Source organism: Mobula hypostoma, chromosome 2 (genome assembly GCF_963921235.1).
Source record: "Mobula hypostoma chromosome 2, sMobHyp1.1, whole genome shotgun sequence".
NCBI lineage: Eukaryota > Metazoa > Chordata > Chondrichthyes > Myliobatiformes > Myliobatidae > Mobula > Mobula hypostoma.
Genome location: NC_086098.1, coordinates 197575989 through 197603761, shown reverse-complemented (window position 1 = coordinate 197603761; position 27773 = coordinate 197575989). Strand labels below are relative to the sequence as shown.

The window sequence follows — 27773 nt, the reverse complement described above, 5'->3', positions numbered from 1 at the left end:
GTTCAGGCACACAAAATGTACCATTCAGTTTTCAAGGCATAATGTACTACCTTTTCAGGAGAGAAATCCCCATCCTCAGTGTTTCCAATAGTTGAATCATAAGTCAAAGAGGTAGTAAAATTACGTTGAGCCAGTTGTCGCAGAAAACCATTCCTTTTTTCCATTTTCCTGATTCGTGATTGAAATGGGGAGCATGCAACAATTAATCAAAACAGAATATTCATCCAGGCCTAAATTTGCCTTTTTGTCCATATTATACTTGCTGCTCTGCAGTAATGCCCTTCATTCCAAACTGAATCCCTAAACTCTGATAAAATAGTATTTTAAATCCTCATTGTTATCTTTAAGTTGTATCATATTGTTACCTTCCATCAAAGTTGTATCTTGCATTGAAGAAACAAGGCTCTTATATCCCTCACAGTCAGCGGATCCGTGCAAGTTATTCACCTCGTCATTAGTTAACTGAACCTTCAGCCACTCAGGCTTCCATTTCTAGACTTCTTCAACTGCCACTCTTTTGTTTAAGTTCTCAAGACCCATATCTTCTTTCCAGCTTCTGGTCATCTCCCATGAATTCTCTGGTTTTGACATCTAGTAATCCTGGAAAACCAAAGTCCTTTCCTCCTATGAGAGTTCTGGTTCTTGCTTTCTCATTTCTCCTCTTTACCTCACGTACATAACAGTTAATCTCCAAGTCATAATCAATTTACTCAATTAAACATAAGGGGGATGTGTCTTTCATTCAACATCTGCATGACAGCAGCCCTCTACCAACCTAACCAGAGCTGTAATACACCCTCTCTAACAGTAAAGAATCATGCCAAAACCTTGGGAAACGTGGACTTCTTATTACCTCTTGAGAGCCATGTCTCAGTGAAGGTAGACGTCAGTGATGCAATGCAATTCCTTTTGACTTCAACGTGCCAATATAGCCTTCGGCCTATTGAGAAAAATGGTTTGGAAGATCAAGATCTCAGAACTGGCACAGAAGTCTGGTACCAGTGTTCCCTGCCTTCCATATGGCTTGAGTTATAGACCATTTGCATCAGGTACTGAAAAGATATCACCAATGCTGTTTCTGCAAAATCCTTATGTCGACTAGAACCATAAACATACCAATGTCAACGTCCTCTTTCAGACCAAAGTTTCCAGTGTTAAGCTCCCATTTACATTCAGTTGACTCTTCTAGGCAGACCACTTTGTTCACTTTAGCACCACTTTCCAAAAACAAACTGTTCCATGAGACCATCAGACCATAAGTCGTAGGAATAGAATTAGGCCACCAGCAACTTGAGTCTGCTCCGCCATTCCGTCCTGACCAATTTATTATCTCTTTCAACCCCATTCTCCTGTCCTCTCCCCGTAACCTTTGATACCCTTACAAGGCTAGAACCCAACAATCTCCACTTTAAATACATCCAATGGCTTGGCCTCAATGGCTATCTGTGGCAATGAATTCCACAGATTCACCACCCTCTGGCTATGTAAATTCCTCCTCTTCTCTCTCCTAAAGAGACATTCTTCTATTGAGGCTGTGCCCTCTAGTTGTAGACTCTCCAGTATAGGAAACATCCTCTCTGTGTCCACTTTATCTTGGCCTTTCCATATTTAATAAGTTTCAATAAGATCCTCCCCCCATTTTTCTAAACTCCAGCAAGTGTAGGCCCAGAGCCATCACACCCTTCTCATATGTTAAGACTTCCATTTCTGGCATCTTCTGTTGAACCACCTCTGGATCCTTGCCATGCCAGCACATCCTTTCTTATCTAAGGTGGCCAAAACTGCTCACAATGTTCCAAGTGCAGTCTGACCAATGCCTTATAATAACTCAGCATTACATCCTTGTTTTTAAATTCTAGTACTCTCAAAATGAATGCTAATTTTGTATTTGCCTTCCTTACCAAGTTCTAATACAGACAGAGTAACAGCGTTAAGGATGTGCTCAAAGCCTTCTTCAAGACAAACGCCATTGTAGCCCCAACTATTGAGAATCCCTAGCCCGTGACCACTCAAAGTGAAGAAAAGTCTTCAGGATGTCATTGAAATCCTCAGATCCATGCAGTCTGGATCACACAGAAGCTAAACTTTAGTGGCAGAGGGGGGAGAACAATCTATGCTATCCATCTGCTAGCCTCATCAGAACTCTACTGCCCCATCTGTAGAATAGTCTGCAGTTCCTTTATTGCTCCCATCGGTCACTTCAAAACGCACATAACTGGAGTGGAAGCAAGCCATTCTCAATCACAAAGAACTATAGAAGAAGAATATGATGACAGTTTAGCAGTGGAACTGAATGTCAGTGGCAAGAGGACGGGGCTGATTCCATGATGCTATATTGCTATACAGTGATTTACAGATAGTCTATCCTACAATTATTGCAATGAAAGATGGTGCAATGCAGTTGGAAGCAGGGAAATATAAAAGTTCTCTCCTTGCCTCTGTCCTCTTTTACAATCCTTTTGACCAATTCCATCAAATATTCTCACAATCTATTCTCCAATGTTGACAGTATTAACTGCTTCAATCACTATATCCAAGATCATGTTCAACAGCTTCTGCAAATGGAGTTTCCTTGTCTTAAAGACACTGCAGTCATTCTGAGCAACCTTGACCTTTTTAAGCTTGACACATAAAATTCAAAGTTTAAAGTTCAAAGTAAACTTTATTATCAGAGTACATACATGTCACTATATACAACCCTGAAATTCTTTTTCTGTGGGCATACTTAGCAAATCTATAGAACAGTATCTGTGAACAGGAACTTTAAACTACAACAGACTATACGAATGCAGATATTTAATAAATAGCAATAAATAACAAGCGTAAATAACAAGATAGAAAAGTTCTTAAATGAGTGTAGTTCTCCCATTTTGTTCAAGACCCTAATAGTTGAGTGGTAGTAACTGCTTTTGAACATGGAGGTGAAGTCCTGAGGCTGTTGTACTTTCTAACTGATAGCAGCGGTGAGAAAAGAGCATGGCCTAGGTGGTGAGTATATTTGTTAATGGATGCTGCTTTTCTACAGCAACATTTCATGTAGATGTGCAGAATGGTAGGGAGGGTCTTACCAATGAAGTACTGGGCCAAATCCACTACCTTTTGTAGGATTTTCCACTCAAAGGTATTGGTATTCTCATACCAGGCTGTAATGCAGTCAGTCAGCACACTTTCCACCACACATCTATAGAAGTTTGCCAAGGTTTTCAATGACATGCCGAACCTCCGCAGACTCCCTAGGAGTTAGAGGCACTGTCGTGTTTTCCTTGCAAATATGATGGATTCAGGACAGGTCCTCTGAGATAGTAACACCCATTAATTTAAAGTTACTGATCCTCTCCACCTCTGATCCTCCGATGATTACTGACTCATGGACCTCCGGTTTTCCTCTGTATGGTCAGCAATCTCGACCATGGTGTTGAAGCTGTACTTAGCCACACAGTCATAGGTGTAAAGCGACTAAAGCAGGGGGCTAAGTACACATCTCTGCGGTGCTCCTGTGCTGATGGAGATTGTTGAGGCGATGTTTTTGCCAATTCAAACTGGCTCTGGTCTACAAGTGAGGAAATCCAGAATCCAGTTGCACAATGGGCTATTGAGGCCCCAGTCTTGGAGTTTACTGATTAGTTTTGCAAGGATGGTAACGTTAAATTCCGAGCTGTAATCGATAAAGACCATCCTGCTGTATGCATCTTCTCTGTCCAGATATCCCAGGGCTGTGTGAAGAGCCAATGAGATAGCATCTGTTGTAGACCTGTTGCTTCAGCAGACCAACTGGAGTGGATCCAAGTCGCCACTCAAACAGGAGCTGATATGCTTCAACACCATCCTCTCAAAACACTTTAGCACTGTAGATGCAAGTGTCAGTTGGTGATACTTATTGAGACAGGTTACCATGATCTTCTTGGACACTGGTAAGATTGAAGCCTGCTTGAAGCAGGTGGGTACCACACACTGCCACAGTGAGAGGTTGAAGATATCTGTGAATATACCAGCCAAGTCTTCAGAATTCAGCCAGGTATTGCATCCAGACAGGATGCTTTCCTTGGATTCAATCCCTTGAAAGCAGCCTGCAAGTCATCTTCAGATACTGAGACCAAAGGATCATCAGGTGACATGGGGGTGCACGATGGTTCCTCCCCTTTCTGGTGATCAAAGTGAGCATAGAAGACATGGAGCTCATCTGGAAGTGAAGCTCTGCTGTCTCCTATGTCACAAAATTTAACTTTGTAGGTGGTTGTGGCATTCAAATCCTGCCACAGCTGCCGAGCATCCCTCATTGATTCCAGTGTCGTCCAGGATCTCCACTTTGCCTGAGACATGTCTTTCTGAAGGTCATACTTGAATCTTTTGTAGCATCCTTGATCTCCAGACTTGAATGCCTCTGATCTGGCTCTCAGCAGGTTCTGGATTTCATTGTTCATCCAGAGCTTCTGATTGGGGAAAACCCTGAACAATTTTGTGGATACACAATCTTCCACAGCTGCCTTAATAAAGTCTTTAATGACCTTGGTGTAGTCATTTGGGTCCTCAGATGCGTCCTTGAACAAGGTCCAGCCCACTGGCTCAAAGTAATCCTGTAACCGTTCCTCTGCCTCCCAAGACAACCTTTTGGTTATCTTGATCTCTGGAGCTTTGGTCTTTAGGCTCTGTTTGTATGCAGGTAGCAGGAGTACAGCCAAATGATCCAACTTGCCAAACTGCAGAATCAGGATGGTACAATAGGCATTCCTTATCGTAGTGTGGCAGTGGTCTAGTGTATTGGGACCTCTGGTGCAACAGGTTACATGCTGGTGATAATTGGGCAGGATTTCCTTCAAACAGGCTGGTTAAAGTCACCAACTATAATTTGAAATGCATTGGGATGAGTTGTTTCTTGTTTACAGAAAACATTGTGCAGTTTCATGAATGCTTGCTTGTAATCAGCTATTGGTGATATGTAAACTGCAGTCACAGATGAGAACTCCTGAGGCAAATAGAATGGCCTACATTTAATTGTTGGTTGTTCTAAGTCAGGGGAACAAGAAGGTGACATAATCCCAACATCTGTGCACCAACGAGAATTAACTAAAAAGCATACACTGCCACCTTTTTCCTTACCAGAGTTTGAGGTTCTATCCATTCCAAAAATTGTTAAACCTTCCAGTCATATCACTGCATCTAGTGTATCCTTATTTAACGAAGATTCAATGAAACAGACAATTGAGATCGACCTCATCTGACTCTGATACAGCAGCCTTGACCTGAGATTGTCAATCTTATTTTCCAGTGACTGTATATTCGTCAACAAGATGACCATGCTAAGTGGATGAGGCCTCATCCCTCTCTGATTCAGCATGATTTGAGTTCCACCTCTCCTGCCCTGTTTTCGGCCATGGCATTGACCCTTCAAGCCTCCATGCTTAACTGCTCCGCATTTAACCATTGAACGTGAGATCTGATGATCATTGATGTAATTTCGTCATCCGCTGTTCTGAGGAAATTTACATGCTGCAGGTTGCAGTGAAAGTAGTTCAAAAACAGTATATTTAAGAGGAAAACTGGTACAATTTCCTGTAGGCCACAGAGAGTTGCCCACAATGTACACTGGTGCCATCTTGATTTTCTTTTTTTTGTCAAGCTAGCAAACTCACGACAAACTGGGAATCAAATGCAACATGTTTAAAAAGTCCAAAGCAAATTTCTTATCAAAGTGCATATATGCCACAATATTACTATCCAGAGATTTCTTTTCTTTCTTGCATTTACAGTAGAACAAAGAAATACAATAGAATCAATGAAAATACACGCAAGCACAGAAAAATAAGCGACTGATGTGCAAAAGATGCAGCTCCTCAGAGACCGTGTTTGAGATCTGGAGCTGCAGCTTGATGACCTACTGCTTATCAGGGAAAGTGAAGAGGTGATAGACAGGAGCTACAGAGAGGTAGTCATCCCTAGGCCACAGGGGTCAGAAAACTGGGTCACTGTCAAGAGAGGGAAGGGAAATGCCCGGATAGCAGAGAGCACACCTGTGGCCGTCCCCCTCAGCAACAGATATCTTGTTCTAGATGCTGTTGAGGGGGATGACCCGACAGGGGACGCCCACGGTGACCGGGTCTCTGGCACTGAGCCTGGCGCTGTCATGCAGGAGAGAAGGAGGGAGAAGAGGAATGCGGTAGTCATAGGGGATTCCATAGTCAGGGGAACGGACAGGAGATTCTGTGATACCCACATGGTGTGTTGCCTCCCAGGTGCCAGGGTACAGGATGTCTCGGATCGGGTCCTGAATATTCTGAAGGGGGAGGGTGAGCAGCCTGTTGTCTTGGTACATGTTGGTACCAATGACATAGATAGAACAAAGGAGGAGGTCCTGAAGAGAGATTTCCAGGAGTTAGGAAGGAAGCTGAGAAGCAGAACCTCCAGGGTAGTAATCTCGGGATTGCTAACTGTGCCACGTGCTAGCGAGGGCAAGAATGGTAGGATCAGGCAGATGAATGTGTGGCTGAGAGACTGGTGTGGGGGCAGGGCTTCAAATTCTTGGATAATTGGGATCTCTTCTGGGGGAAGTATGGCCTGTTCAAAAAGGACAGGTTACACCTGAACCCGAAGGGGACCAATATCCTGGCGGGAAAGTTTAATAGAGCTGTTAGGGAGGGTTTAAACTCATTTGGCAGGGGGATGGGAACCGGAATGACAGAGCGGAGGAAGGGGAAAACAGAAATAAATCTAAGATAGTGAGCAGTAAAGATGTCAGGTAAGACAGGCAGGTGATGGGGCAAATTTGTAGCCATTGGGATGAGTTGCAGTGCAATAAAGTTGCAGTGAAATCAAAGCGAAAAGTATCAAATACTGGTCTTAAGGTGTTATACTTAAATGCACACAGCATAAGGAATAAGTTGGATGATCCTGTTGTACAGCTACAGATTGGCAGGTATGATATTGTGGCCATCACCGAGACGTGGCTAAAGGATGCATGTCTCTGGGAGCGGAATGTCCAAGGATACACGGTGTATGGGAAGGATAGGAAGGTAGGCAGAGGGGGAGGCGTGGCTTTATTGGTAAGAAATGATATTAAATCATTAGAAAGAGGTAATATGGGATCGGAAGGTGCAGAATCTTTATAGGTTGAGCTAGGAAACCGCAGGGGTAAAAGGCCCCTGAAGGCAGTTACTTATAGGCCTCCAAACAGCTGCAGTGATGTGGACTACAAATTACAACAGGAAATAGAAAAGGCTTGTCAGACAAGCAGTGTTATGATAATTGTGGGGGATTTTAACATGCAAGTGGATTGGGAAAATCAGGTCGGCACTGGATCTCAAGAGAGAGAATTTGTAGAATGTGTGCGAGATGGCTTTTTAGAACAGCTTGTTGTTGAGACCACTAGGGGATCGGCTGTACTGGATTGGGTATTGTGTAATGAACCAGAGGTGATTAGAGAGATTAGTTTAAGGAACCCTTAGGAGGCAGTGATCATAACACGATTGAGTTCACTGTGAAGTTTGAAAAAGAGAAGCCGAAATCTGATGTGTCGGTATTTCAGTGGAGTAAAGGAAATTACAGTGGCATGAGAGAGGAACCGGCCAAAGTTGACTGGAAAGGGACACTGGCAGGAAAGACGGCAGAGCAGCAGTGGCTGGAGTTTATGCGAGAAGTGAGGAAGGTGCAAGACAGGTATATTCCAAAAAAGAAGAAATTTTCGAATGGAAAAAGGATACAACCGTGATTGACAAAAGAGGTCAAAGCCAAAGTTAAAGCAAAGGAGAGGGCATACAAGGAAGCAAAAATTAGTGGGAAGACAGAGGATTGGGAAGTTTTTAAAACCTTACAAAAGGAAACTAAGAAGGTCATTAAGAGGGAAAAGATTAACTATGAAAGGAACACACATCAAAGTTGCTGGTGAACGCAGCAGGCCAGGCAGCATCTGTAGGAAGAGGTGCAGTCGACGTTTCAGACCGAGACCCTTCGTCAGGACTAACTGAAGGAAGAGTGAGTAAGGGATTTGAAAGTTGGAGGGGGAGGGGGAGATCCAAAATGATAGGAGAAGACAGGAGGGGGAGGGATAGAACCAAGAGCTGGACAAGTGATAGGAAAAAGGGGATACGAGAGGACCCACCACCACTCCGCAGCCCCGTCTTCCTCAGATCCCACCGTCAACTCCTGGGCCCTCAGAGGCTCCATCTTCCTCTCAACCCAACCCTCCCCTCTCCATTGACACCCCCAGCCTCCCCTGTACCCCCTCTGATCCCAGCTCTCATCCGTGCCGGGTCTTTACCATCCCCTCCGACCTTCAACTGTCGAAGGCAGAACGCTCTGTTCTCAGTAAGGGCCTCACGTTTGTCCCCCTTCGCCCACACCTCAGCGAGTTCCGTGTTCGCCATGATGCGGAACTTTTCTTCCGCCATCTCCGTCTCCGAGCTTACTTCTTCGGCAAGGACTCTTCCACCCCCACCGATGACTCCTTCTCCCATCTTCAACCCTCCTCCTCTTCATGGACACCCCGCTCTGGTCTTCTGCCTGCTCTGGATCTCTTTATCGCTAACTGCCGACGGGACATCAACCGTCTCGACTTCACCGCACCTTGTCCCCATTCCAACCTCACTCCTTCAGAACGCTCTGCTCTCCACTCCCTCTGCACTAATCCTAACCTTATTATTAAACCCGCCGATAAGGGGGGTGCTGTTGTAGTCTGGCGTATTGACCTCTACCTTGCCGAGGCACAGCGACAACTCGCGGATACCTCCTCTTATTTACCCCTTGATTGTGACCCCACTAAGGAGCACCAGGCCATTGTCTCCCACACCATCACTGACTTTATCCACTCAGGGGATCTCCCATCCACTGCTACCAACTTTATAGTTCCCACACCTCGCACTTCCCGTTTCTACCTCCTACCCAAGATCCACAAACCTGCCTGTCCTGGCCGACCTATTGTCTCAGCTTGCTCCTGCCCCACCGAACTCGTTTCTGCATACCTCGACACGGTTTTATCACCCCTTGTTCAATCCCTTCCGACCTATGTTCGTGACACTTCTCACGCTCTTAAACTTTTCGATGATTTTAAGTTCCCTGGCCCCCACCACTTTATTTTCACCATGGATGTCCAGTCCTTATATACTTCCATCCCCCATCAGGAAGGTCTCAAAGCTCTACGCTTCTTTTTGGATTCCAGACCTAATCAGTTCCCCTCTACCACCACTCTGCTCCGTCTAGCGGAATTAGTCCTTGCTCTTAATAATTTCTCCTTTGGCTCCTCCCACTTCCTCCAAACTAAAGGTGTAGCTATGGGCACCCATATGGGTCCTAGCTATGCCTGCCTTTTTGTTGGGTTTGTGGAACAATCTATATTCCGTGCCTATTCTGGTATCTGTCCCCCACTTTTCCTTCGCTACATCGACGACTGCATTGGCGCTGCTTCCTGCACGCATGCAGAACTCGTTGACTTTATTAACTTTGCCTCCAACTTTCACCCTGCCCTCAAGTTTACCTGGTCCATTTCCGACACCTCCCTCCCCTTTCTAGATCTTTCTGTCTCTGTCTCTGGAGACAGCTTATCCGCTGATGTCTACTATAAGCCTACTGACTCTCACAGCTATCTGGACTATTCCTCTTCTCACCCTGTCTCTTGCAAAAACGCCATCCCCTTCTCGCAATTCCTCCGTCTCCGCCGCATCTGCTCTCAGGATGAGGCTTTTCATTCTAGGACGTGGGAGATGTCTTCCTTTTTTAAAGAAAGGGGCTTCCCTTCCTCCACTATCAACTCTGCTCTTAAACGTATCTCCCTCATTTCACATACATCTGCTCTCACTCCATCCTCCCGCAACCCCACTAAGAATAGGGTTCCCCTGGTCCTCACCTACCACCCCACCAGCCTCCGGGTCCAACATATTATTCTCCATAACTTCCGCCACCTCCAACGGGATCCCACCACTAAGCACATCTTTCCCTCCCCCCCCCTGCATTCCGCAGGGATTGCTCCCTACGCAACTCCCTTGTCCATTTGTCCCCTCCATCCCTCCCCACTGATCTCCCTCCTGGCACTTATCCGTGTAAGCGGAACAAGTGCTACACATGCCCTTACACTTCCTCCCTTACCACCATTCAGGGCCCCAAACAGTCCTTCCAGGTGAGGCAACACTTCACCTGTGAGTCGACTGGGGTGATATACTGCGTCCGGTGCTCCCGATGTGGCCTTTTATATATTGACGAGACCCGACGCAGACTGGGAGACCGCTTTGCTGAACATTGACGCTCTGTCCGCCAGAGAAAGCAGGATCTCCCAGTGGCCACACATTTTAATTCCACATCCCATTTCCATTCTGACATGTCTATCCACGGCATCCTCTACTGTAAAGATGAAGCCACACTCAGGTTGGAGGAACAACACCTTATATTCCGTCTGGGTAGCCTCCAACCTGATGGCATGAACATCGACTTCTCTAACTTCCGCTAAGGCCCCACCTCCCCCTCGTACCCCATCTGTTACTTATTTTTATGCACACATTCTTTCTCTCACTCTCCTTTTTCTCCCTCTGTCCCTCTGAATATACCTCTTGCCCATCCTTTGGGTCCCCCCGCCCCCCCTGTCTTTCTTTCCGGACCTCCTGCCCCATGATCCTCTCGTATCCCCTTTTGCCTATCACCTGTCCAGCTCTTGGCTCTATCCCTCCCCCTCCTGTCTTCTCCTATCATTTTGGATCTCACCCTCCCCCTCCAACTTTCAAATCCCTTACTCACTCTTCCTTCAGTTAGTCCTGATGAAGGGTCTCGGCCTGAGACGTCGACTGCACCTCTTCCTACAGATGCTGCCTGGCCTGCTGCGTTCACCAGCAACTTTGATGTGTGTTGCTTGAATTTCCAGCATCTGCAGAATTCCTGTTGTTTGAACTATGAAAGGAAGCTAGCAAATAACATCAAAGAGGATACTAAAAGCTTTTTCAAGTATATAAAGAGTAAAAGACAGGTGAGAGTAGATATAGGACCGATAGAAAATGATGCTGGAGAAATTGTAATGGGAGATAAGGAGATGGCAGAGGAATTGAACGATTATTTTGCATCAGTCTTCTCTGAGGAAGACATCAGCAGTATACTGGACACTCAAGGGTGGCAGGGAAGAGAAGTTTGCGCAGTCATAATTATGACAGAGAAAGTACTCAGGAAGCTGAATAGTCTAAAGGTAGATAAATCTCCCGGACCAGATGGAATGCACCCTCGTGTTCTGAAGGAAGTAGCTGTGGAGATTGCGGAGGCATCAGCGATGCTCTTTCAAAAGTTGATAGATTCTGGCATGGTTCCGGAGGACTGGAAGATTGCAAATGTCACTCCACTATTTAAGAAGGGGGCAAGGAAGCAAAAAGGAAATTATCGACCTGTTAGCTTGACATCGATGGTTGGGAAGTTGTTGGAGTTGATTGTCAAGGTTGAGGTTACAGAATCCCTGGAGGCATATGACAAGATCAGCAGAACTCAGCATGGATTCCTTAAAGGAAAATCCTGCCTGACAAACCTATTACAATTTTTTGAGGAAATTGCCAGTAGGCTATACAAGGGAGATGCAGTGGATGTTGTATATTTGGATTTTCAGAAGGCCTTTGACAAGGTGCCACACATGAGGCTACTTAACAAGATAAGAGCCCATGGAATTATGGGAAAGTTACATATGTGGATAGAGCGTTGGCTGATTGGCAGGAAACAGAGAGTGGGAATAAAGAGATCCTATTCTGGTTGGCTGCCGGTTACCAGTGGTGTTCCACAGGGGTCCGTGTTGGGGCCGCTTCTTTTCACATTGTACATCAACAATTTGGATTATGGAATAGATGGCTTTGTGGCTAAGTTTGCTGATGATACGAAGATAGGTGGAGGGGCTGGTAGTGCTGAGGAAAGGGAGAGTCTGCAGAGAGACTTGGATAGATTGGAAGAATGGGCAAAGAAGTGGCAAATGAAATACAATGTTGGAAAGTGTATGGTTATGCACTCTGGCAGAAGAAATAAACAGGCAGATTATTTTTTAAATGGGGAAAGAATTCAAAGTTCTGAGATGCAACGGGACTTGGGAGTCCTCGTACAGGATACCTTTAAGTTTAACCTCCAGATTGAGTCGATAGTGAAGAAGGCGAATGCAATGTTGGCATTCATTTCTAGAGGAATAGAGTATAGGAGCAGGGATGTGTTTTTGAGGCCCTTTGAGGCACTGGTGAGACCTCACTTGGAGTACTGTAGGCAGTTTTGATCTCCTTATTTAAGAAAGGATGTGCTGACGTTGGAGAGGGTACAGAGAAGGTTCACTGGAATGATTCCGGGAATGAGAGGGTTAACATATGAGGAACGTTTGTCCACTCTTGGACTGTATTCTTTGGAATTTAGAAGGATGAAGGGAGACCTCATAGAAACATTTCGAATGTTGAAAGACATGGACAGAGTGGATGTGGCAAAGTTGTTTCCCATGATGGGGGAGTCTAGTACGAGAGGGCATGACTTAAGGATTGAAGGGCGCCTTCAGAACAGAAATGCGAAGAAATTTTTTTAGTCAGAGGGTGGTGAATCTATGGAATTTGTTGCCACGAGTAGCAATGGAGGCCAAGTCATTGGGTGTATTTAAGGCAGAGATTGATAGGTATCTGAGTAGCCAGCGCATCAAAGGTTATGGTGAGAAGGCGGGGGAGTGGGACTAAATGGGATAATGGATCAGCTCATGATAAAATGGTGGAACAGACTCGATGGGCTGAATGACCGACTTCTGCTCCTTTGTCTTAGGTGGTCTTATGGTCTAAAAGAAGACAAATAGTGGAAATACTAAAAAACAAACATAAATAAATCAAAACAATACTGTGCAAAAGTCTTAGGCATATATATATAGGTAGGGTGCCTAAGACTTTTGAACAGTACTGTAGTAATTTTATGTATTGCTGCTGCTGCAAAAATCATATTTCATTACATCTGTGAGTGATGATAAACCCGATTCTATTATGGGTCTCTAATGAGGACTGAAAATGGGAAAGGGGCAGGGAGAAGGAAGAGAGCAGGAAGAAACAGAGGGACATTCTGTAATGATCAATAAACTATTTGTTTGGAATCAAATAATCTTGCCTGGCGTCTCAGGGCTGGGTGTGTCTGCACCTGTGCCATTTCACCCCGCCCCCCCGCCCCACCGCCCCAGCACTCCCCGTCCCACAATCCTCATACAGTGCTCCACCCTCTGCATTCACAACATCCCTTGCTCCCGCCAGATGTACAAGTTCACTTTCTGCTCCACATTGGCGAATACAATTCCCTAGCCATATGTATGTGCCTAAGACTTTTGCACAGTATTGTAAATACATAAGGCAGAGAACATGAGTTGAGGAGCCCTTGAAATTGAGTCCATAGGTTATGGAGTCATTTCACAGTTGAGGTGAGTGAAATTGTCCAGACTGGTTCAGGAGCCTTATAATTGAAGGGTAAGAATTGTTCCTGAACCTGGTGGTGTGGGACCTAAGGCTCCAGTATGGAGAAAGGAGTATGGCCTGGATGGTGACATCCTTGATGATGGTTGCTGCTTTCTTGTAGCAGTGCTCCTTGTGGATGAGCTCAAAGCTGTGGAGGGCTCTGCCTGTGATGGTAGGGGCTGAATCCACTACTTTTTTGTAGGTTTTTCCATCTTGGGCATTGCCATTTGCACACTAGTCTGTGATGAAACCAGTCAGGATACTCTCCACTGTGCATCTATAGAAGTCTATCAAAGTTTTAGATAACATGCTAAATCTGTGAGTATCCACCATCCAGTATTAAATCATGCAACAATCATGAACAAGAAAGTCATAATGAATTTTATTAAACATTGGTTTGGACTCAGCTGTGCTTTTTCCAGTTCTGGGTCACATATTTTTTTATGAAAGATGCAAATGCTTCAGAGAGAGTATGGAAATGATTTATTGAAATGGCTTTGGTCATGTGAACAGACTGGATAGATTGGAGGTTATTCTTCTTTGAATAGAAGAATTTGCAATAGGATCGGATAGAGATATTTTAAATTATAAAATGTATAGGTAGAATAGATAAACTGTTCCCTTTGGTGAAAATATAGTGTTTTGTAAGCTTGAAAGGGGGGTGATCTGCAAAATAACCAACAAGCAAAAACCTTCTCAAGCAGCATATGATTCAACACATTGTGGTACACTACAGTGTGGTAGTGGAGGCAGATTCAGTTGTGGCATTGAAGGGAGGCTGGCTATGTTCCTGAATGGAAAGAACGTATAGGGCTTCAGAGGAAGCAGGTTTGTGGAATTAGCTGCATTGCCCTTACATAGGTTTAGCAGGTCTGTACTGTAACTACTTATGATTCTTGCTGATCTTGTTGACCCATTAATGAAGCAAAAAGAATTTTCCTGCAGAAGTTCATTACCGAAAAGAATGCCAACAGAAGGAGGAAATGAGGGGCCTTTGAACCATAATGTGCTATCAGTATTGAATTAAAGTTCAGATATTGTACAACAAGAATTGAATCAAAATGTAAATGTTCAGAGGTGATTGGTTGAACTAAGTTGGCAAAAGCTGCGTTATTCAGATACACCTCTTCCTTGAAAAAAAACTGGCACACAAATTGGCAGAAGAATTCCCCTATGTATGTGTGATGATTTTTTTTTCCCAGTTCCTGTCTTTGTGATTGGCAACAGTAGAGATTGTCTTTGGCTGAAAAGGAGGGTACTAACGCCAACATTTTTTTTAAATTTTAAAGTGAACTGCCAGTTAAAGGAAATAAAAAGGGAGAATAGTGAAAACACTCAGCAGGTCAGCCAGCTTCTGTGAGAAAAGAAACAGTTAATACATCAGGTCAACAGCCTTTCAGCAGAATAATTCCTGCACTTTCCTGTTTTTTATATGGAATTCCAGCATTCTCTATATTTTACATTTTCTGGTAAAGTTCTGCCATACAGTATCTTTCTGGTAGGGTGACTACAGTTTAACTTCTGGCTAAGTGTTAGTATAAGCAATCTATCACTTTGAAATGCATCATTAGAAATGCTTTCTAAATCTTTTTTAAGGTATCATTTATATCGGAGACTTCAGAACATCACAGTTCCATTGTCAGAAATTATAAAAGTTCACACATGAAACTTTGAAAGCTCATGCAAGTTGTGATACACTTAATAGACCCCTTGGAATTTGTATGAGGTGAAGTCAAAAGATCTAGACCTAGGATAATGTTCACTTTGAGTGTGGGTAGAGAACTGCCAGGTGGACAGTGACTGCCCGCTACACAGCCTTAACAATTTTCTTTTCTTTTGAAACAAATGAAAAGGAAAATTTGGTGTTTTCCACCCACACTTAAAGTAATTTTAGCTCCACTGATAGAAACAAAAGATGAACACATGCAGTCACAAACAAAGGCAACCTGCTAATTGACTAGTTTGTGTCTTTGTCTTAGTTTTCAATAATTCTCCAATTTACTTGTTTTCTTAATACTGTTCTGAAGTATCCAGATCTATTCTATTAAAGTCAAATTTATCTGATTCTATGTCACCTTTTCCTTGATAATTGTTATTTTGTTGGAAGACATTCCCACTAAATGATTCAATTTACTGAGAGAAAGACGTTACAATAGAATTGTATACAAGGCTAGTTTTAACTGACAAGTAACTATCATGGTGAGGAAACCATTAAAAGAGATGGCCATTGCTAATCACTTATCAAACCTGGATTCAACACAAGTGAAAAATCTCAGTAAATTGTAAAGCAGATCTCCAATCACTGCATCATACTTGACAATAGAACTATCTTAGATCCATCATTCTGATAAGATTATCCCCCTGATTGAGTCCCTTCATGCCTACATCCATGACACTTTTCACATGCTCTTGATCCTTCCAATAACTCCAAGTTAATTGGCCATGATCATCTCATTTTCACTGTGGATGTCCAGTCCCTATACACCTCCCTCCCCCATCAGGAGGGCCTTTCAGCTTTCTGCTTCTTTCTCAACGGACCCAACCAGTTCCACTCCAGCACTATTCTCCTCCATCTGGTGGAACAGGTCCTAACTCTCCATAATTTTTTCTTTTGCTTCCATTTTTGTCGGCTACATGGAACAATCCATCTTCCACGTCTGCACCGGTACCACTCCCCAACTCTTCCTAATTCCCCAATTCTCTGTAACTTCTGCCATCTCCAAGGGATCCCACCATCAAACACACCTTTCCCTCACCCACTATCGACTTTCTGCAGGGATCACTTCCTACACGATTCCCTTGTAACTCAGCCTTCTGCACTGATTTCTCTCCTGGTACTTATCTTTGCAAGCAGAACAAGTACCAAACCTGTTCCTACATCAATGACTGCATTGGTGCTGCTCCCAGCACTTATGCTGAGCTTGTCAACTTCATCAACTTTGCTTCCAACTTCCACCTGTCCTCAAATTTTCTTGGTCCATTTCTGACACCTCCCTCACCTTTTTTGATCTCTCTGCCTTCATCTCTGGAGACAGTCTATCCAACAATATCTTTTATAAATCCACTGATTCTCATAGCTACCTGGACTATTCAGCTTCACACCCTGTCACTTGTAAAAATCCCATCCCCATCTCTTAATTCCTCTGTCTCCACGGTATCTACTCTCAGGAGGAGGCTTTTCATTCCAGAACTAATGAGATGCCCTCCTTCTTCAAAGAAAGGGACTTTCCAACCTCCACCATCAATGCTGCCCTTACCTGCATCTCTTCCATTTTGTACATGCCTGTCCTCACCCTATCTTCCTGCCACTTCTTGTCTTCAGCTACCACACCATTAGCCTCCAGATCCAGCAGATAATTCTTTGTAACTTCTACCATCTCCAACAGGATCCCAGTATCAAGTACATCTTTCTCTACCTCTTGCTACTATCCATTTTCTGTAAGGATTGCTCCCAATTTGATTCCCTTGTCCACTCGTCCCTCTCCACTGATCATCCTCCTGGTACATTCTTGAAAGCGGAATAAGAGCCACACCTGCTGCTACACCTCCTCCCTCAATACTATTCAAGGTCCCAAACAGTCCTTCCAGGTGAGGCAACACTTCATCTGTGAGTCTGTTGGAGTCATCTACTGTATCTGGGGCTCCTGGCTGGACTTCCTATTATATCTGCGAGACTACTTTACTGAGCACTTACACTCCGTCCATCAGAAAAAGTGGAATGTCCTGGTAGCCACCCATTTTAGTTCTGCTTCCCATTCCCATTCCAACAGTTCCATCCATGGCCTCCTCTATGGTTGCAAAGAGGCCACACTCAGGTTAGAGGAGCAATGCCTTAAATTCCATCTTTGTAGCCTCCAACCTGATGGCATGAACATCGATTTCTCAAGCTTCCAATAATTGCCCCCCACCACCACCATTCCACATTCCTGTTTCCCTCTCTCATTTTGTTCCTTACCATCACCTCCCTGTGGTGCTCCTCCTCCTTCCCTTTCTACCATGGTCTCCTACCTTCTCCTATCAGACTCCCCCTCCTCTGGCCCTTTTTCACCAATCAACTTCCTAGCTCTTTAGTTCACCCCCATCCCCCTCTCCTGGTTTCACCTATCACCTACCAGCTCGTACTACTTCTTTTCTTCCCCCCTCTTTCTTACTCTGGCTTCTTATTTGTTTTCCAGTCCTGATGAAGGGTCTCGGCCTGAAACGTTGACTGTTTATTCCATTCCATAGATGGTACCTGACTCGTGGAGTTCCTCCAGCATTCTGTAGCCTTGGGTTTCGAGCACCAGCAGATTTTCTCATGTTTGTGATTCTGATAATTTTGCCTGACAATGCACTTTGAATGCAAAGTCCAAAGGCCAACTAATTTCTTGTTTGCTGACTTTACATTCTGTTTTCACCTGCAACAGAAATAAAACAGTGTATAACTTCACATTTTGGCAAATCTGTAAAAATCACAGAAATGAAAATGAAATGGAGAAACATGAAATCACAAAAAATAGAGCACAGCCAAAGAGAGCCATGTTTACGCTTTGCTTATGTCCCAGCCCAATTTACTTTATATAGTGCCAGAAAAATTACTTTCTCTTTCATGCTGTTTACTGAAGCATATTTTTGGTGTATCTGTGTTATTTGCTTCAAATCCTCTCTTTAGTATAAACTATATATTCTCATGACTCTCTAAGTAACATCTTCTGAATTCTCAATTGGATTTACTTAGAGGCCATAATTTTGAAAATGACTCTGAGTGGAAACGCTTTCTATTCATCTACCAGATCAAATTCTTTCACTGTTCTGAAGGCATCTACATATCATTGCGTGATCTATTTTCTAATGAGTTCTAGCTTGTTCAAATTTCATGAGTGGCATAGCATTTCAATCCTGCCATCATTTCTCTTTCAATGGCTTTATCTCGATTTTTATATAACATGAAGGCTACAACTGTTTGTCACATCCTAACTATTTCTTACCAAGGTACCTTCAAGATTAACATCCCTCCTTTGCTTTCCAATTCATAAAAAAATCAACCACAGTGCATTTTCTCATCTTCCTGTGGCCGTACAATTCATAGCACCAAAAGCCTCTGAGCCTTCCCTAATCTTCACCAATTCTCTGCTCAACCACCCACCTCCCTTCGGCCATCCACCAACAGATCATGCAGCTTCTCAATGTATTTAAGCTTCTACTTTCCAAGGAATATCCTGTCTTACTATTATTGCTCAAAAAAGTATAACCATTCTGAAATACTTCACCAATTGCAGTCTTCGGGTTTATTAAGTCTTCACCACTCTGAATGGCAACATTTCACCTGAACTATCCACCATTTGTTTTGTCAGCTGTAACTCATCTGTAGTATTTTTGTACCTGATTGAGAAGGCTTCTGGCTCAAATCCCATCCAGAAACAAGCATTGATACCCGGACTAACACTTCAGGATCTGCTATACCATCAGAGGTGGACCCTTTTGGATGAGTCATTAAACTATGGCCCCTATCTTCACTCTCAAATTAACATCAATTATCTTGTATCACTATTCAGAAGATTAGAGTACGTATATCTAGTATTCCGGCCAATATCTATCTCAACCAACATTGCTTAAAAGAGATTAACCAGTTATTAGAATATAATGATATGCATTTTTGTGCAAAATGTGATCTATGTGGATCAAGAGTTTTACCTTCACTAAGAATGAATAAATGATCAGCAATCTTCTTCACTTTTATCTTGAAGCTTTTTACCTAATTTCTGAAAAAATTGTTTGATTTTATGTTCACTATTTGTGTTTCTGTGATGAATAACAAGGCAAAATAAGTACTTAGTATTTCTTGCATTTTGCAGTAATTACTAAAGCTTAATCATGTTTATCCCCACACACTCCTCCAGTTGTTACAGAGGCATAGAGTCAACGAGCCTTACTGTACATTTAAAGGCCTACAGCCCACTGACAATCATCAAGCACTCAGTTATGCAAAGCCTACTCTATTTTTTCCCATATTGCCATCAGTTCCCTCTGAATGTACCACTCATCTCAACTCTTTTCTGGAACATTCGGTGAGCAGGACCAAGCACTGGTGACTGAGCCAGAATGCCTTCGATTTTGTCTAGTCCCTAAGCTGATCATGAGTGGTTTAATTGACATTTTTGCCTCTTATACATACATCTGCTTTATTTATACATACATTTCATTGCCCCTTAGGCCTTTTCAAGTTGTAGAGAATCAGTTTCATTGGTGTAAGTTTATGGGCCAGATTGTGTAAGAGCAGCAGATTTCCTTCCCTGAAGAGCATTAGTGAACCAGATGGACATATATGGTAATTCGGGTAATTTCAAGGTGAACATTAACAAGACTGTTTTTTTTTAATTCTAGATCTATTTATGGTGGTAGTTAAAATCTAGCGTTATAATTACTGTATGTCCTTTACTCACTTCACTTATTTTCTAACATTCTTCTTCTCTCTCCTTTCTGTTATGAGATAGTTTATAATATACTCTTATTAATGTGATTGATCCCTTCTTTAACTTCAATCCATATGGATTTTGTTTCTAGCCTTCTGTTAACTATGTTCCTTTCTTCTATTGCCATTATGTTATCTTTAATTACTCTAATTAGTTGAGCTACTTCATTCTGTTCCTCCCTGATTATGTCGTAACCTGTAATATTTAATTGCTTGTCCTTTATTATATTACAGCAATGTTTTATTTAATTCCACTGCATCTGGTATCTCACTATAGATTATTGCTTCCTATTTCTCCATTTTAAGTGATGTCTATATTACTAAACAGTAATTTTAATTAGCAATTAATTAGTAATTATTTTCTTTATGTTGATTACAACTATTTCTTCTCTTGCATAGCATTTTACGGCGGTGTCCTATATAAAGAATTTGCTTTTGCCACGAATATTCATTGAACTTTGTCGTATTCAAGATATCGTCAAGGAGCAGTGCTTCAGGAAGGCGGTATATGTCATTAAGGACCCCCATCATACAGGATATGCTGCCTTCTCATTGTTACTCTTAGGAAGGACGTACAGACCCCTGAAGTCACACACTCAGTGATTCAGGATCAGCTTCTTCCCTACTGCTATCCTATTTCTAAGTGGACATTGAAGGACATTGAACCCATGAATGCTACCTCTCTACTTTTTTTTATTTAGTATTTTAACTTAACCATTTAATATGCATATATACAACTACTGTAATTATATTTATTTTTCTATATTTATCATGTATTGCATTGTACAGCTGCTGCAAAGTTAACAAAATTCACAACATATGTTGGTGATGTTAAACCTGATTCTGATTCTCCCTTTTTCATTGGGAAACAATGACAATCACAAAATGCAGAGAAGCAAGACTAGAAAAGGACCAATTAAATCAAAAGTGTGAATAAGATGGTACAGTCACTCCTGGAGATCACCAGTCCAAAGCGAAAGGCCACAAAAAAAACTAATGGTACAGTGATCTAGGTTTCCACTTGCTATGTATATTTCAGTAATTTAAAAAAAAACTGACCATGGTCAGTAAAAGTGACCGTGAACTTGTCAATTCGTGGTAAAACACTGCTGACCTTTAAGGGAAAGAAAATTCTTGTCTTTGCTAACTGAGATCCATATGTTGCTCCAATGTGGTTAAATATTTTTGCAATAAAGCATTGGAAAGATAGATGTGCTTATGATCAGGACATTGAATAAAAGCCAATGCAGACAGGCACAGTCTATTCGATTAAGTAGGTATATCTCTTTGGATACTGTAGCGGGGGAGGAGGATGGTAATCTCTCAGTGGAGAACAGCAGCAACCATTGAATTTCTGGCTGGAGAGTTAGCTCTGATGCCTAATGAGGAGTTAAAATTCTAAGTGAACAGTAATAATGAGGGATTCATTAGTTAGGAGAACAGATAGGCATGCTCTAGCTGAGAACTAGATTCCAGAAAGGTAGGTGTAGTATTAATGGCTTAGGTAGAAAGATCGATGAGGTCCTGCAAAGTGAGTTTAGAGTATTAAACAGAAGTTTAAAAAGCAGGACCTCTAGGGTTGTAAACACAGGATTACTGCCTGTGACAAGTACTAGTGAAAGTTGAGAAAGCAGGACAGAGGAACTGATGAATGAGTGGTTAAAGAGCTGATTCGGGAGGGAGGGCTTCAGGTAATTGGACTATTAGGATCACTTCTGGTGTACAAGTAGGACAGGTTGTGCCTTAAATGGGGGAACACGAACATCCTTGCTTACATTGCTCAGTAGGATTTAAACTAATTTGGCAGGAAGGGTGGTAAACACTGCAGCAGTACAGCAGATATTGAAGGATTATCAAGCTAGCCAGTAGGAAGAGCAGACAGAGCATAGGAGGGCTGGTGGGCTCAACAGCATTTACTTTAATTCAAAGGGAATCACGGGTAAGTCATAAGCATATAGCCTGGATCAGCGCTTGGAACGATGATGTTAATTCAATCACAGAAACATAGCTGAGGGAAGAGTAGGACTGACAACATAAGGAATCAAGTTCAGACTTATTATCACTGATGGGTGACATGAAATTTGACATGGGGGTCATGGTAGCATAGTGGAGGGAGGGTATGGTCACAAAGCAATTAGCGTAAAACATTGCAGTGCCAGCATTATGATCCAGGCTCAATTTCCACTAGTGTCTGTAAGGAGTTTGTAAGTTCTCCCTGTGACCTCTGGGTTTCCTCTGACTGCTCCGGTTTCCTCCCACATTCCACATGATGTTCTGGTTAGTGTTTGTAAAGTTGTGGTCATGTTAAGTTAGCACCAGAAGCGTGGAGAGGCTTGTGGGCTGCCCCCAGAATATTAAGTCCTTTTTGAGAGAGGTTAATGCTCATCCTTACCTGAGGAAATGAAGAAGAGGGTGGAGGAGTTGCCTGAGGAGCACGTTGGGAACAATGATAAGGATTCTGAAAGTTTCAAGTCAGCTATGGAAAGGAATAAGGTTAGCCCTCAATCTGAGGTCTTCAATTTGGAAGACTGACTTAACAAACAAGAGAGAGGACCTGGCAAAAGTAATTTAGAAGCAGATGCTTGTGGATAAAACAACATCTGACAAGTGGGAGTCTTTTAAAAAAACAGTTAGATTTCAGGGCCAACATGTTTGGATAAGGGTGAAAGGCAAAGATGGCAAGATTGCATGACAAAGGATATTAAAGATAGGATCTGAAAGAAAAAGGATACAGATGGCAGGTATAGGCAACTGCTATTAATGGCATTTCTTAAGGAATAGAGTATGTAGAAGAGCACCTATGAAAGCAATTAGGAGGAAGAAAAGGGATCACAAGATATTCTTGACAAGTAAGATTAAGGAGAATCTCAAGACATTCTCGAGGTATAGCAGGAGCAACAGTGTAGCCAGGGAAAGAGTGAGCCCCTTTTGAGACTTAAAGGGTGATATATGTGTAGAGCCAGGCAGTGTGGGTGGTGTCCTATATGAATATGGCCCATCTGTCTTTACTAAAGAAAAGGACACAGAACAGGTCATTATTAAGAATAAGGAGGTGTTAGATGGTTTAGGATTCAAAGGGCTGGCTGGTTTCCCCAAGGTTGGATTAAATCCATCCCAGGTTGCTATGGGAAGCAAGGGAGCTGATAGTAGGGGCCCTCTGTTGGAGATGCTTGTATCTTTAGTAGCCACAGGTGAGGTACCAGTTGACTGGAGGATATCTAGTATCTTTCTTTATTTAAAAAGGATATTAGCCAGGTAACTTCAGGCCAGAAAACCTTACATCACTGATAGGAAAATTATTAGAAAATAGAATCTATGAACAAATACAAATTGGGTGCTGATTTTGGATAGGTAGCAGGGCTGTATGGGAGGAATTTTTTGGGAGGTAACTAAGATGATTGATGAAGCCAAAGTGATAAATGCTGCCTATATGGACTTTACTAAGAGATTTAACAAGGTCCCGCATGATAGCCTTGTCCAGAAGTTGCAGAGGTTAAGACAAGTGAAATCCAAACAAATTATATCAGTAATTGACTTGGTGACAAGAGGCAGAGGGTACTGGAAGAAGGATGTTTCTCTGAGTGCTGTGACCAGTATGGTAAAACAAGGATTGTAGCTGGGGCCCTTGTTGTTTTTAATATTGACAATTTGAATGTACTTGTAGGCAGTAAGCTTTATAGGAGACAAGAAAGTTGAAAAGAAATGCTGAAGAACAAGGGAAGTGAGTGAACGTGAGTGAGAGGGAAAACCACATGACCATGTTCTTTACAAGTTTCCTGTCACAGGTGAATATGTGAATAACAGTATTGCTAGGAAACAGGCACACAATTCTCGAGGAGACATCACATGAGCACACTTTGTCTTCCTCTTTATTTAACCTCTCTGTTAAAAGGACAGATTGAGAACAGAACGAAGGACTCAGAATTAGGGATTCAGAGTGCAAGCCGTCAGCAGCAGCAGCAATACTTTAATAATCCAACATATTGACTGCCACATCCTTCGCTTCTCCTCACCATAAGAGCAGATGATCAGTCTATTTCAAGGAGCCTATTGCTAGGCAGCCTTGGAAACTCCAGGCAGGAGAATCAGAGTACTCGCGTGTTAACCAGTGGAAATAACAGCAGCAAGCAATCCTACAATCAAAGCATTAGGTCAAGGCACTACGGTTCTGCCACAGCCAGCAACTGGCAAAGAAATCTAGGATTGCAATTGCTGCCTCAAAATCTACATTAATCTGTGGCAATGATCGATGAACAGCTGCACTTTGCTGAAATTAAATCATTTCCTGTTAACGAATGCTTTTGGCAAGGTTTCTTGTGCCTTGATATCTACATGTGTTCAGTCTATGACCCATCCGCTCTGCACAGAAGAGAGGCCAGCTACTGCAGCTAGTCCTGGTGCCCTTTTATTCTATCAGCTGGTGTCCATAGAGATAGCCATGTAATTGTTGGCAAAGACCACACTGGTGAGCCGTTGATGTTTTTACCAACTAAAGGCAGAAAAATGCAAGACATGTTCCTGAAGCAACACTGAACCATCTGAAGCAAGCACTTAACAGCAACAGTGACGTTCATCGCCCGGCTAAAGCATGGACCTTTGACCCATTCAACTGAGTGTCTCTTTTCACAACCTGAAGAGGGCTGCAACAGCATAATTGAGAGAAATGCATCTTCCTCTTGAACTGTATTGCAGTGGTGCAGCCGGTAAGTTGCTGCCTCATAGCTTCGGTAACCCCATCCAGTCCTGATCTGTGGTGCTGCTGGTGTGCAGTTTGCATGCTCCATGTGTGACTGCATGGGTTACCTCCCACATCCTACAGACATGCAGGTTAGTAATTTAACTCACCATCGTAAATCGCACCGAACATGTCCGTGGGCAGCAGAATAGAATCTCAGAGTCAGAAATAGATACAAAAGAGTAGCAGGTCATTTGGCCCACTGAGTCTACATCAGGGGTTCCCAATCTGGGGTCCATGGGCCCCGCTGTTAAAGGAAGGGGTCCATGGCATAAAAAGGTTGGGAACCCCTGGTCTACACCAACCTTCAAGTGCCAGGTTTTACACTACTTCTGCCCAAATCCATTCCAATTTTCCTTTAATTGCAATAAATACGCCACCCCCTTTGCAGATTTTACCGTTCACTTGCACACTAAGGGTTAGTTAACCTTCGAACTCATCTATCTTTGGGGTGTGGGAGGAACTGGAGAACCTGAAGGAAACTAAATGACATTTAGTCATCTAAATGCATTACTAAATGACAATAAAAGAGGACTGCATGTCCTCATAATCTAATCTAAAAGAAAACTCATGAAGTTACAGGGAGAATATGCAAACTCCCTACAGATGACAATGAACATTAGGACTGAAGTAGGGTCACTGGAGTTGTGCCACTTTTTCACCCATGGCACAATATACTGCAACTTGGTGCTTTTGGTGAATCTGCAGGAGTTGGTGAGGGTATGGGGAGAATACAACGGGAATAGTGCAGGTGTTTGATGATTGACATGGACTGAGGGGACAAAGGTCCACTTTCTATGCTGTATGGTCTCTACTCCTAAACAGCTCCTGGAAACCCATATTGGGCTGGGTGCAGGCTTCACACCCTCCTTCATATGTTCCCTTCTTATGGCAGGTTATTGATGCAATGCTTCATATTCCTCCTCTTTAAACAATCAAAGAAAAGTGATGTATTTGCAACCCAGAGTAAGCCATGAGCTGGCTGGCTGAAGGTGTGTGAGTAGAAGAAGTGTAAAAAGAAAAACAAATCTGTAAGCCTAACACAGCTATGAGAATCCAAAACAAAATGTTTAAAAACGAAAAGTTATGATTAACATGACTGCAGCTGCTGGAAATCCAAAGCAACACATCACAAAATGCTAGAGGGACTCACCAGGTCAAACAGCATCTATGGAAAAGAGGAAACAGTCGATGTTTTGGGCTCAGACCCTTCATCAGCACCCTTCCTGCTGAAGGGTCTCAGCACGAAACGTTGACTATTTACTCTTTTTCATAGATGCTGCCTGGCCTGTTGAGTTCCTCCAACATTTTGTGAATGTTCCCAGAAATTTATGATTTCGGTGCTTGTAGACAGGGATACTTTGACCCGGTTTCTTCAAATTGTCCTTTGCGACCTTAATTTTCACTCAGAATTTTTCATCTTTGGATGTAAAACCTTATTGGAGTTCAAAAGCAAAATATAAATGAACAGGAGTATACCTTTGTACCATGTTTTATACCTGCTGTTAGATGAATGTTGACAAGTTTCAATAAAGGATATTTTGCTGGCAGTTTTATCATCCTTCCCTACCTTTGTGTTGCACAAAGAGTTTATGGGCACAAAGACTTTAATGACATCTTACGAATCTGGCCTTTATATGGATATCTACGTTAAAAGTAAAAAATGCAAGGGATGTCAATTGTGAGATCAAGCTAACAAAGAATATGAAATCAAACAGAAAGAATTTCTGCAAATAAAATAGAGTGTAGCTAATATAAACATTGGCACCTCAGAGAATCAGTGGGGAATAAATAAAAAATGGCAGGGATGTTGGAGAAATATTTCAGATCAAATGAGATGAAAGAGAAGAAAGGGGCTTCCCTTCCTCCACCACCAACGCTGCCCTCACCTGCATCTCTTCCATTTTGCACATATCTGCCCTCACCTAGTCCTCTCACCATTACACCAGGGATAGGGTTCCATTTGTCCTCACCTACCACCCCACTAGCCTTCACATCCAGCACATAATTTTTTGTAACTTCTGCCAGAAATTTTTTTTTTGGATTCTGCAAAGGTCTCAGAAGATAATTCTGATAATTCTCTCACTTAAGAAAAGAGGTCCTCAGGGATCACTGGGTATATAGACCCTGATGGAAGTAATATACAGCCCTCAAACAGTTTCAGGATGGGGGATATGAATTACAATGTGAGAGAAAGAAGGCATGTAATAAGGGCAACATTATGATAGTGATGGAGGATTTCAATATGCAGGTAGGTTGGGAATGTTAGGTTGGAGCTGGAGCCCAACAGAGGGAATTGTACAATGCCTACAAGATGGCTTTTTAGAGCAGCTTTTGGTTGAGCCCATTGGATGAAAGTTAATTCTGGATTGGGTATTGTGTAATCAACTAGACTTGATTAGGAAGTTTAAGATAAAGGAATCTCTAGGAGACCATGATCTTAAATGACAAAATTCATCCTGCAGTTTGAGAGGGAGAAGATAAAGTCAGATGTATCAGTGGAATAAAGGAAATTACCTAGGCGTGAGAGAGCAGCTGGTCAAAGTTGATTTGGAGGGGTCGCTAGCAGGGATGTTGGCAGAACAGCGATGGCAGGAGTTTCTGGAGGCAATTCTGAAGGTTCAGGATGGATGCATCCCAACAGTGAAGAAGTATTCTAAAGGGTGAATGAGGCAACCATGGCTGACAAAGGGAAGTCAAAGACAGCATAAAACCAAAAGAGAGAGAATATAATATAGCAAAAATTAGTGGGAAGCTAGAGTATTGGGAAGCTTTTGAAAACCAATAGAAGGCAACTAAAATAAACATGAGAGAAAAGATTAAATATAAAGATAAACTATCCAATAATATCAAAGAAAATACTAAAAGATTTTTCAGATATATAAAGAGATAAAGACAGGTGAGAGTGGATATTAGACCACTGGAAAATGGTTCTGGAAAGGTCGTTTTGGGGGACAAAAAATGACAGATGAACTTGCATATTATGCGTCAGTCTCCACTGTAGAGACATTAGCAATTTGCCAGAATTTCAAGTGTCAGGGGCAGAAGTGAATGTAGTGTTATTATTAAGTAGATGGTCCTTGGGAAACTGAAAGGTCTCAAAGTAGATACGTCACTTGGACCAGATGGACTACATCCCAGGGTTATGAAAGAGGTAGCCGCAGAGACTGTGGAGGCATTAGTAATT

At 42.6% G+C, this 27773-nt stretch overlaps 1 long non-coding RNA gene across 1 annotated transcript in view; it reads right to left on the bottom strand.

The window, feature by feature from the left end:
- Positions 1–27773, bottom strand: part of LOC134336531 (uncharacterized) — an 82699-nt gene that overhangs the window by 29404 nt on the left and 25522 nt on the right. Inside the window, exon 2 of the long non-coding RNA XR_010015818.1 lies at positions 17635–17797. This is a non-coding gene — a long non-coding RNA (uncharacterized LOC134336531). The remainder of the gene's footprint in view (positions 1–17634; positions 17798–27773) is intronic.